Here is a 12,485-nt window from a genome sequence, read left to right as displayed (position 1 = left end):
GGCAATGCTGTGCATTGCTTTGTCAGTGTTTCAGCCCATGTCAGCTGGGCTGCAGCAATTGCCTTTGCATTTAAATGGAGCCCTCTACAGAAATGAAGCAAAATGCATTCAGCTCTGTAAACTACGGTGCTTTATATTCCCTTTACAACAGCTAAAACCATGTGCAGTTACTTCATAGACTTCATTAAGACTCATCAGTTCAGGCTGTTATTTGAGCCCTAAATCAAAGTCTAACTGTAATGTTATTGTCTTTCCTTTGCAGATCTGACATTGTCTCAGCCCTTGCCAGATATTCAAGGAGTTTTCTTTGCAGTTTAGTACATTTATCTTCAATACTGGCTCTTTTGCTGCAGTTTTCCACTGCTGTGCTCCATTAAAAGTCTATTATGTGATATTCATCTATTCTAATATTCTCCATTCCATTTCTGAAAACTGCCAGAGTGTGTAAAACTCTCTTGTTCTCCAAGAAATCCAAGTGACATGACTTAGATGAGAGACTTGCAAAATGAATACAACATTGTTCTGTAGTTTATTAACATAGCTGATCAAGCATTGTTTTACAGTTTATCTATTTTGCCAACGGAATCTGAAGTACTTGTGGTTATTAGGTTTGAGACTCCTGATTTATTAAATGTCCCCTCACCCAGCTGTACTGCCAGGAAATTGTGTATGCTCTCTTTGGATTCTAGTAAAATTGTAACCACTGACGTCAGCCAGACCTGTGATCACTTTTGATAAATTCAGCTCTAAGATGCTGATATCATATTGATATCTCAGCTTCAGCAAATACCTTTGCCATTTTATATCTCATGTCTTCGAAGTTTTGTGGAGACCAAGAAAAACATTCCACCATTTATATTCTACAGACATATTTTCATACCATTTTTCCTCACTGTGCAGTTGCAGTTTCACCGTTGACCTTATCTTAATGCCCTATACTCATTCTTTGCTTGCACTGATCTTCTTCACCCTGCATACTCCATGTAATTAAATTTAGCACCAATTATGCTCTGAATTTCTGTTCTAATATAGTTATCAAGGATTTTAAGCTCTTTAGTCTTCTTTTTTTTTTTTTTTCTTTTCCTTTTTAGTATGTGAAGGATGGGATCTTAGAAGTTCTCAGGACTTAGATTACACACCCTTATCAGAGAAATGTGAAAACCACACTAGATTTAAGGATTCTCCACACATTTTGAAATAAAAAGATGTTAATGTCTCTGTTAATCACAAATGTTTCCATAAAATACATCCTGGACTATAGTTTCAGCAAAGTTTATCTTTCTGGCTGTTTTGAATTAAATTATTTGATTTATGACTGTGAATAGTGTGAGGCTCCTGGATTTTGTCCTGGTTTAATTTTTTTCTTTTTGAAATATTCATCACTGTACCTTATTCTATGTGAAATAATGTATTCAAACAAACAGTTCTTTTTCTACAGAAATAAAAATTTATTAACCCTGCCAATTTTCCTATAAATCACAATGTTGGTGTTTAATTTTCATAAATGCAGGCAATTTTCCAATACATGGGGCTTTAATTAAATAGATATTTCATATCTAACATCACAAAAATACACACAAAAAGGAGTTATCATATTAAAAGGCTAGTCTAAACAAACAAAATAAAATTTTAAAAAATCTAAGCTTAGCTACTTAATTAATGATTCCTGATTCACTGTTTTAACAAAATGTCCTCTTCAACTATTTTGCTGCACAAAGTCTTCTCTTGATATCGACAATTCTTCATAAGAAATGAATGAAGGATCAGAACCCTATCTATATAGGGACATCATCCTTCAAAGGTTTGTGCCTTTTATAACACCGTGAGCATTATTAACTTTCCCAAGTATTTTATATGACCAGAATCTTAGCATATGAAAACATCAACATAAGAGCAATTTTAGTCTCTATTTTTCTAAATCTGAATCTGAATTATCTTGAGGCAGACTTAAAATAAATGATTCTGTAAAGAAACAACTGGACAATTTCATGGCATTTAACAAAAATTTTGCAATTAAAACTCAAGTTGGAGCATGGAGAACTAAAGTCCTGGAGACAGAAAATATACAGCTTAAGTAGTGTTGCAATTGAGTCCAAATTAATTGGAGAACTAGAGAACTCTGTGAAAGAAGTGTTTAGAAGACTGACAAATCACAACAGATTTAAACTTGAGGGCTAAACTCTGCTAAATTTATTAATTCACACATCATGATAGTGGTCAGTTCTTATGCAGTATTAAGCATTTTCACTACATGTACAAAACTGTTAGTTCTTAACACTGCTAACTAAAGTAGGTGTGACTATACAATACCACAGAGCTGATATCATATATTTAGCACTGATGTGTACAGGCCTTTATGGTCTTAGTCACAGACATCAAGGTGATGAGGGTTTGGTTACAGTGGTGAGTCATTACAACAAGCAGTTCATTGGTTGCCCTATATGTTTTCAATGACTTTCCCAAATATGTTAATCCATACCTCCTTTCATCAGGATCATTCATTTAAAACAAACCTTCTACAGATTATCTGCCTAATGAAGTACTGTCATATATAAAATGAAGTAAAACAGTGAAGCATTTAAAGTAACAATGTAGCACAACTAAAAGCTGAATTTTCCCCTGTGAAAAGCATTTCACTGTATTGTGGAAAATTAAACTGGATCAGGATGTCAAAATATACGTTCTATCTTCCTGCAGCAAAACCAGGACCACTTTTATTATATAATTTAGGCCAGATGCTTGTCTAATCTTTTTTTATTTAAAGATTTCAGTATTGAGCCATTGTAAGGAACTGAAGGAATTAATGCCTCAAACATTCATTGGTACAATAAACTTTGACAAGTTGTGGCCTTTGTGACTAGTGTAAGGAACATTGTCCAAAAAGCATGGAGAGTTTTGAAGGATGAATGTTCCCACTCCCTAATGGTTGCATTGTCAAATTCCTTAGATAGACCTCAGAGGGAGGAGACATAGGCTGAGTGAAACCAGATATTGGGTTAGTGCCTACACTTTAACATACTGCTATACACTTGAAGAAGGGCTAAAAAGATTGATAAGAGAAAGGCTTGATAATTGCCCAAGAAGAAAAACTGAGGAAGAAATAAAGGTGGTAGGCGGGAGCATGACCACCAATTCAATTGGATGAGGGTGTTGGTGTACCCCCATCCCCCCACAATGCATGCACGGAATCCATGTTCCACCTTTCCCTTGTGTCTCACGGAAATGAGTTTGTAGAATACCTTACTCTCTTTGTCTAGTATGACAATCAGCTGATAAGATGAACTTCAAAGGCAACAGAAAACTTTTGTAGGTGTGCACCCACTACCCAAGTTTACCAGACCTGAGACAGTGCTGGAACTTGAGATGGTAATCTGGATACTTTAACTCTTTCTCTCCTTTCCTTTTATTTTATTTTCTTTCCTTTCTTTTCTTTCTTATAGATTTACCAATAAGAGACCACATTACTTACTATCCTTTTCCAAGTTTAAGTTGTTTCTACCACAAGTAAAACATTTTAACTGGTCGTTCGGTGTTGTTTCACCTTAATTTAACCTGAGGGGATCACAGAACCTTTACAACTCCTTGGGCTCCCAATCTGGATCATAAGACCCATCCATAACATTCCTAGGAAAAGTTCTCTGGTATTCTATAAACTTAAAACACTTGCTTATACTGTTAACCCTGCAACTTAAATCAATTATTTCTTGTTTTCATCAAGTTGAGTGTGGGAAACAGTTTATCATCTTCCATTTCATGACTGCCTCTGCAAATTTGAAGACTACTATTACATTCTTCATTTTTTACTCTTATTATTCTTTCATTTTTTGATAGTGTGACAGCAGACTTGGAAATGCACAGTCATTGTTCTGCCATTATTCATTATTAAAATGAAAATATCTTTCCATTTTCTTTATGCTTATTTACTTAACAAAGTGAATAATTAAAAAAAAAAAAAAAAAAAAAAAAGTCACATCTGAATGCTTTGTTCACCAAGCAGTTTAAAGAAAAAAAAAGAAAAAAACACCAAAAAATGCACCACCAACCAGCAGATTGTTTCAAGGGGGCTTGATTGCAAAACAAAAACAAAAAATTAGGGAATAAATTAATTGAAAAGAGAAATAGTGAATCAAGCCAAATTCTATCCTTACTTGAATTTACAGGTATATCTTAGTTAACATGGGAGCAGAATTTTTCCCAGTGTATAGCTGTGAAACTTAATCAGGTGGATTAGCAGAGACAAACATACAACTAGGTCTCTCTGGCATCTGTGTTTTTTGGACTTTTTTATGTTGGTCAATATAGCATAAAACTGTATAATTTTATTTATACTTGAAAGTTAGCCAAACATTAGACTAGATCACTTATATTTGTTCCAGAGAGTCAGTTTTCCTTTGATCTTAATGGTCTTTGCCTACAGGCATCAAGGGCTACCTTGATACTTATTCTCTAGCAAATTATCTACCATGTTTAACGTCTGGGACACAGAAAAAGACAGAAAGATTTCTGAAGTTAAAAATAAACAACTGCATATATCAGGGACACCTATTTTTATTTTTTTTAGAATATCTTTTTAAGAAGTTCTGTCAAGTTATCTATAAATATCGACAAAATTCTTTCCAATGCAGTATTCATAAAAGAAATGTTTAGCCTGATTTTAATAATGCGATACATCAGCTGTCAATTACAAATATAGCTTTCATATGAAATATCTGAAAGAAAAGTATTCACCTAACACTGGGAAACTAAAGAAAAATTCTTTATGGATTTGATGCTATCTCCTATAATACTAAAAACTCAGGAACAAAAGAAGAAGGAAAACCAAGATAAAATAATTAAAATAATTATAGAAACACTATATTTTGACATCACTGCAGAAAATTTTCCTCAACTGAAAAGCTTAGCTGTAGAAGATCCTATAAAATGATAAATGGGACACTCAGTAATGAACAGATAAACTGAAAGCAGAGTTGAGTCTTTTTAGCAACTCTGAGTTATGCAAAGTTTCACACAAACTTCTTGCAATGGTGAGGACATAGTAACAGAAATTAAGCTTGGAAATATTTTCATTAATGTCCTGGTATGTGTCAATATTCAGTGGGGAGAATCTGCAGAAGTTTCAGATTCTTTGGGAAGTATTTTAGAATTTAATTTACAAAAATACATGGAAATTCCTACACTAGTTTTGGTTGGGATAGAGTTAGTTTTCTTCATAGTATGGAGCTGTGTTTTGGATTTGTGACCAAAACAGTGTTGATAATGCAGGGATGTTTTAGCTAATGCTGAGAAGTACTTACTCGGCATCAACACCTTTTCTCATTCTCACACCCCCTCACCAGTGAGGAAGCTGCGGGTGGGCAGGAGGTTTGGAGGGGACACATGTGGAACAGCCAATCCCAACTGACTAAAGGGAAATTCCATACCATATGACATCATGCTCAGCATATAAATCTGGGGGAAGATGGAGGAAGAGGGAACATTTGGAGTGATGACATTTGTCTTCCCAAGTAACCTTTATGCATGGTGGATCCTGGCTGTCCTGGAGATGGCTAGACACCTGCTTGCCCATGGGAGGTAGTGAATAAGTTATTTTGCTTTGCTTGTGCATGTGGCTTTTGCTTTACCTATTAAACTGTCTTTACCTCCACCCACAAGTCTTCTCACTTTTACCCTGTCGATTCTCACCCCTATCCCACCAGGGAGGGAGTGAACGAGTGGCTATGTGATACTTAGCTGCATACTGGGGTTAAGCCTTGGCAATACCATAACCCAAAATGACAAAAATTATGAAAAATATACATCTGTGGAGGCCCTGCAAGTCACAGACGTGAGAAGCAAGTGAGGCTTGTTTTAAATTACAGTGTTGGAATGGGAAGTAATTTCACCCTCAGCAATAAAGCTGCCATTCCCTGCTACTAATTTGGATTTAGTTCATTAAATACTTTGGTCTGATGGTCCTGGAGTTTAGAGTCTATTCACAGAACAAACACAAAATGGGAAATTGCAGTGCATAGTGTAAAATTTCTCCCAATATGTCTCAGCTAAGATTTACATGAACTACCTCCAAGGGTTATAGGATGGTTGCTCTCTATAACCTTTCAATCAGCCTGATAGTATGCAGTGAATACCAAGATGACTACAAAGGATGGTTTTGTTTTCATAATTAGGTAGTGAACTGACATAAAACAACTGCTTTCAGTAGCACATAAATATATATACATATATGCTCACATACATACATAAACATGCACATGCATATATGTATGTATGATAGGGGTAAATACACACACACGTGCACACAAACACACGTGCACACACACACTCATATGTGTATGAAATTACTGGGAATATAAGAAGCATAATATTACAACATCCTAGTGAAGTTTTTTATCCTCAATGGGTATCAGGAGTACTCATTAAAAAAATATTTGAGATCACAATAGAGGATACTTGTCAAAAAATTATTGAGACCCATATAGATAAATCTTTACTAGTGTTCAATGGTGAAAGCACAGCAGAAATATCTTTGTGTAAGACACCTTTGATTAGAAAAGGCTGGAAAATGTTAGACTCTGAAAATTACTTCAGTTATCTATCACATTATTTATCTTTATTGATAAGCAAAGAGTCATTAACTGGGAACAAACTAAAAGCCGGGGAGGAGATCCAGTCTAGGCTATATAAGCTTGCTATTGAATGATACGCACAGTGCAGGGAAACTAATATCTTTCACACTACATGACTGAATGTGATAGCAAGTAGTTATTGTACCTGAAGTTGTGCTCCCATGATATCCTCATGAGATACAACATCTCATTTTTAAGACAGCCTTGAGGACAGAAGATAAAAATATAGACATAGCCTGAATACAGAAATATGTATTCATAAAAGGTATTTACTGTGTGGTCCATAAGGACCACAACATCATTCACTTATAATCATTATGAAATCTTCAGTTGATCAGTAAGAATTTGCTGCCAGTTGTGTTCATTATTTTCAACGGCTCAAGTGTTTGAAGTTTGATTTGTTGCTTGTTTTGACCCCTTAGTGCTGAATAAAATCCAGTCTAAAACTAGATTACTTGCCTTCTTGACTCAGGTTTCATTAAGCAATTATATTAATAGCATGAATGATCAAAATGAGAAACAATTAAGCTTATTTAGCAAACATTTATTCAGTAAAGTAAATATTCCATTATTTTTACTTAAGAAGATGAATAAAGAGGTCAAAAGTATGTAAGCCAAACACACAGTGGAATTAACCTGTATTTCTTACTATCCAGATCTAGAAGACCATTTGTCTTGAGAAGAATGTTTTCCTCTGTTCTATTATTCATTTGGCTATCTGAATAAGAATAAAATCGGATTTCCTTATAAAATTGCTGATTTGTTCAGATTAAGTTTAAATATTTGCTTAAAATTAAACCTGGAGCATAAACATTATTTTTCATTTCTGAAGACTCTACTCCTTCCTTTTTTGTTAGTGGAATTCATTCAGAACCACTGTATTATTTCTTAGTAATTTGAATGCATTTTCACCTCCTTGAGAAGAATGTCCAAAACTTTACTGTGATTTAGATTATTGTTGAGCCTGAAGACTTTTTACATATTCAGATACCACTTTTGACATGAACAAGATTCTTTATCCCTTTATCTTGCTGTAGTAGAATGACCACATTGCTGTACTTTGAAGATACTCACCTCAAGGGAGGGATAAACAGGAAGTCTGTTGTTTGGCTTCTACATTTCAGTTTACCAAACTTGCCTTTCCTTATGACACAAAAAAGTTTCTTCTTTTTACTAGTTAGGCATATAACTTAATTTTAAAGCATCAGGCTTTCTGTTATTACTCAAATACTGATGGACTGATAACAAATTCCTAACTTTAAGTTTTAAAAATAAACAAGAAACTTTTTCATCTGTTTAAAATTATACTTTTAGGGGTTATCTGTATCCTGGGAAAAACTAGAGTGATGATGATATCAGTTTATTGACATCTTTTTTCTTGCCTGAAATGTTTCCTTGATCACAACTTCCATGAGGGGTCAAGCTAAAGATCTGTCTAGCACAGTACCCCACAGTGGCCATAACAGATATTTGGAGAAAAAACTGTAAGAAACAGAGCAAGTGGAGAATGGTCTTCCATCTGGTAAAAGTTTCCAGTAACCAGTGGGTCACTGTTAGTAATCAAACTTCAGGTCTTTGCTTCAAAATATTACACTTTTAAGCCATTTAGACCTTTGATTTTCTTGATACCCTGAAGTAAGGAGGTCCACAGTTTAATAATGACTTGTACAAAACCAGTATTTCCCTTTGGTCTCCCTAAAACTTTTGCCTCCTACTTGCATTGACTGAGCCTCATACCCTTCATGTGTTAGGATTAACTAGTGAGCAATCATTCCTAACACCCCTGCCATTCTCCAGCCCTAGGCTTCCACCACATCAGCTTTCTGAGACTACAGGTTTTATGAAATGAAATCACGTGTTGTTTGCAGGCTTCAGTTTTCCCTTTCTTATTCAACAATGAGTGAGAAGATTTTCTTTTCCTATTATTTGTGTTGACCATATATACCTTGCAGTGATCCTGTTGGTTTACTTCATTAATATCCCAGATGTTTTACTATGTAGCTTATGTTAGTTGTTTCCATCATTACATCTTCTACCATTTATATACACTTCCATGCTTTCTTGCGACTTCTAGATCACCTTTTTGTCACTATATGGTCCTTAACTAACATATATGTAAAACTGGTCATTGTATGATCCATAGTTTTACAGACTCTTCACATATTACCGACTTATAAACAAAGATGTCTCTGATGTTCTCCTGATTCTAACAGTGATAATTTCAGTCATTTTAGTTTATTATTAACCACATTGCTTGGGTCTCTTCCTTCTTCCTGGTATTTCCATCTGAGTAATGGCAAATTGAAATTTCCACTCTCAAGTTTCAGGTATGTTGTCTTTCAGCAATTGACAATGCAACTAGGAAAAAGTTTTAAAGTGTATTTTATTTGCAGCATCCTGCCCTAGAACAGATACCAGCAAAAGTATCACATATATTCATGTCTAGATCTATATGAAAATAGTAGTCCAAAATGTACCATTCAACAAGTTATGCTATTTCATCTACATCATCATGGTTGGGAAGGAGCTCTCTTGCTTCCGGGATTGCGATTGTGGGATCTTGGTATCTCGGGGTTGCTAGCCGGGAACGGGCTGGATATTGGTTAGCGGGTGGTGAGCAATTACACTGTACATCGCCTGTTTATATATCTTTTTGTTTTCCCCCATCATCGTTATTGTTCTCATTTTATTGTCATTATTAAACTGTTCTTATCTCAGCCTGCAAGTCTCCCTTCACCCCTCTAATCCCTCCCCCATTCCCAGGTGGGGAGGAGGAAGGGAGGGTGATTAGCTGCGGTGGTTGGTTGCCGATCAGGCCCAAACCACGACAGTTTTTGGCGCCCAACGTGGGGCAGAGGGTTGCGATTTGATAAGGATATTAATTGGGAGAGATAATGAGCAAAATACAGACTGAACTCCGTTAGTGGAATGATCTTTGTAATGTCTGTAGTTGTAATTGTGGAGAAGTTTTTTTTTCAGGTGTGGTGAAGGGACTATGGGTGGATGTTCTGTATTGTGTTTCAGTATCCTGTCAGTATATGGGTGTGGGGAAGTTCCTTTCAGTCTGGTTTTGCCTACTCTTTGTTCTGATGTTGATGTGTATACTGTTTTCTGTACTGAATGTTGGATCTCTTAATTCTTAAATACGTGATTCGCAGAGGCGAGGGGTGGAATGTCCTGGGTTGAGTGAGTGGTGGAGTTTTTTGGTGGCAGGGGAGGGGGATATCGGGGCGGCCCCCTGTGAGAAGCTTCTCGAAGCTCCCCCAGCTCCACGTCAGCTCCACTTCTGTTTGGGAAATTGAGCCAATCGGCTGTGCCTCTGCGATAATGTATTTAAGAAGGGACGTGGTGACGGGCAGTCGGACTTGTGAGGAGGAGTCGCTGCAGCTGCATGAACACCAAGGTCAGTGGAGGAACGGAGGAAGAAAGGAGGGGGGAGGTGTGCCGGAGCAGAGACCCTCCTGTATCCTGTGGTGAGACGGCAGGGTGGCCCCCCCCTGCCACCCATGAAGATCTACGGTGGAGCAGACATTGATTTACAGCCTGTTGTTCCTGCTCGATGATCAAGGTTCTGTGCCCGAAGAAGGCCGGGGTCTCATGGGAAAAGGTAGCCCCGCTGCTGTAATTCAGTGCTGGGAGGATTGCAGCATGCGGAGGAGTCCCACGCCGGAGCAGCTCGGGAAGGGCTGCAGCCGTGGGAGAGAATCCAGTCGGAGGAAGTTAGTGACCCACGACGGAGCAGTGTGGGGAACGCTGCGGCCCATGGGAGGAATTCAAGTCAGAGAAAGTTTGTGGAGGACTATCTCCTGTGAGAGGGGGACCACGATGGAGCAGGGGGTAACAAGTTTTGGACACCCCCCTCACCGAAGATGAAGGAAGTGGCAGCACTGACTGCACCCCCCATTCCCTGCCCCTGCGCCACTGGGGGAGGAGGTAGAGATATCGGGAGCAGAGCTGAGCCCGGGAAGAAGGGAGGGGTGGGGGGAAGGTGTTCTCAAGATGTGGCAATGCTTCTCACTGTCCTACTCTGTTATGTGTTGTTAGTGTCTGTAATAAATGTATGTTCTTTTTTTTTCCTTCCCCTAACGAGTCTGCCTTTTGCTCATGATCATAAAAGGGGGATTTTCCCCCATCCCAGTCCTATCTTGAACCCCAAGCCTAGCTCTCTGTCCCTTCTCATTGCCGGAGGGGAAGGGAGAGAGAGGTGCTGCATTGTGGTTGGCTGTCAATCAGGCCTAAACCACGACATTCTTAAAGAGCCTCTTAGCATATTCTTGAAATTAACAATTAAAAGATTGCCACAGGTACAGGTGTGTCGGTTTGAAAGAATAAAAACTGCTACTAATAAATCCTTTTCTGTCGTGTGCCATTATTTCTTGTAGCTTTTTCAAAAGGTACGCAAGATCCTTTTGTTTGTTGGATTTTTTTCTCAGTTTACAAGCTATACAAATAATTGAGCTTGAACATAAAAATAAATAAATAAATAGATAAATAAATAAACCTACAAGAAGGTGGTAGGGTAAATGTTGATAAATAAATTTAACTCTCAGAATGTATTCTAAATTATGGAACTATGAAAGCTGACTGTAAGTACTGTAAAAACACCAAGCGTTGTACACACAACCCCCTGAAACAGCTTGTTTGTGTCCCCAGCCTGTACTGGATTGTGCAGAGCTGGACTCCCAACTTGCACATGAGTCACTGAGCTGGGCCGGATGGCCACCTGTACCACCACCTTGGAACTGGGCCCCTCAGCACTTCCATTCTGTTTGGAGAAGCAGTGCACCAAAAGAAAAATGTAGCACCATGTCTGTAGCAAAAACAAAAACTGTTGGACATTTCCCTTGTTTTGTATTTCAAACATGCTGTGCATAAAGAAAGTGAAGGACTCTGCAATAGCAAGTGAAAACACTTAGAGTTGCTCTTCCCTTTGACTAGATTTTTTTCTATTTCACTATGCAAGTGTAACCAAGAAGGAAAGATAGACATTCACACATCCTTTCTTGTAAATATGTCACATAGAGGAGAGCTGTTAAGAGCTTGATTTGAACTAGGGCCTATTTGCATGATATATGTATATAGATAAGATATATACCTCTTCTAGCAGAGTTTGATATGTCCTGGCTTTCATTCTGATTTTACACTAACCACAATGTGAAATATATGTCCTTTTTCTCTGTAGGTGTGGAAAAGTGAGACAACTGACACTCCTTGATGAGTTCCTTACAGCTATGATAACTGTGAGGAAGTAATGACTTATCACCTGGAGCACTGCTGTTCACAAGTCCCGGTGTGTTACCTAAACAAATAAACAAGCATGACAGGAACAGCTTTGTCGGACAGTTTATTGTTGACACCCTGTGAATATGACCCTTTTACCCCTTATTCTCATGGGCATTCCTAACTAAAACTCACTTCTTTCACTAAATTACCTATAAAACACTCCTAAGGATGTGTCTCACAATATAGTAGCTGAGATAGTTCACAGTGGTAATGTGAGACATACATACTCCAGCCTGGATGGCAGCTAATTTTAGACTAACATGCTCCATTATTTTCATAACAACGGTACAGGATGACCCACTTCTCCATTTGCAGATCAGGAAGCCTGGTAGTGCCTTTTTCATTCTCTGTCCCATCACTGCTAAAACAAGTAGCATCCTGCAGGCTGGCCGTATGGCTCCCTGTGAGACTTTCATGGACCTCCTTGTGTTTGGACTATTCCCAAATAGAAAGCAAATCAAGGAGAGCTTAGAAGCAGCCTTTAGTGAAAGACATTCCCATCTGCCTCTGTATATTTAAATAATGTGTACCAGAACCCTTATATTAAAAACATGAATAAAGTTGAGGCCAAACTATTCA

The sequence above is a fragment of the Tyto alba genome, unplaced genomic scaffold (assembly GCF_018691265.1).
Source record: "Tyto alba isolate M040663 unplaced genomic scaffold, T.alba_DEE_v4.0 Super-Scaffold_2, whole genome shotgun sequence".
Classification (NCBI taxonomy): domain Eukaryota; kingdom Metazoa; phylum Chordata; class Aves; order Strigiformes; family Tytonidae; genus Tyto; species Tyto alba.
The sequence above is the reverse complement of the archived record's forward strand: the minus strand, read 5'-3'. Positions refer to the sequence as shown.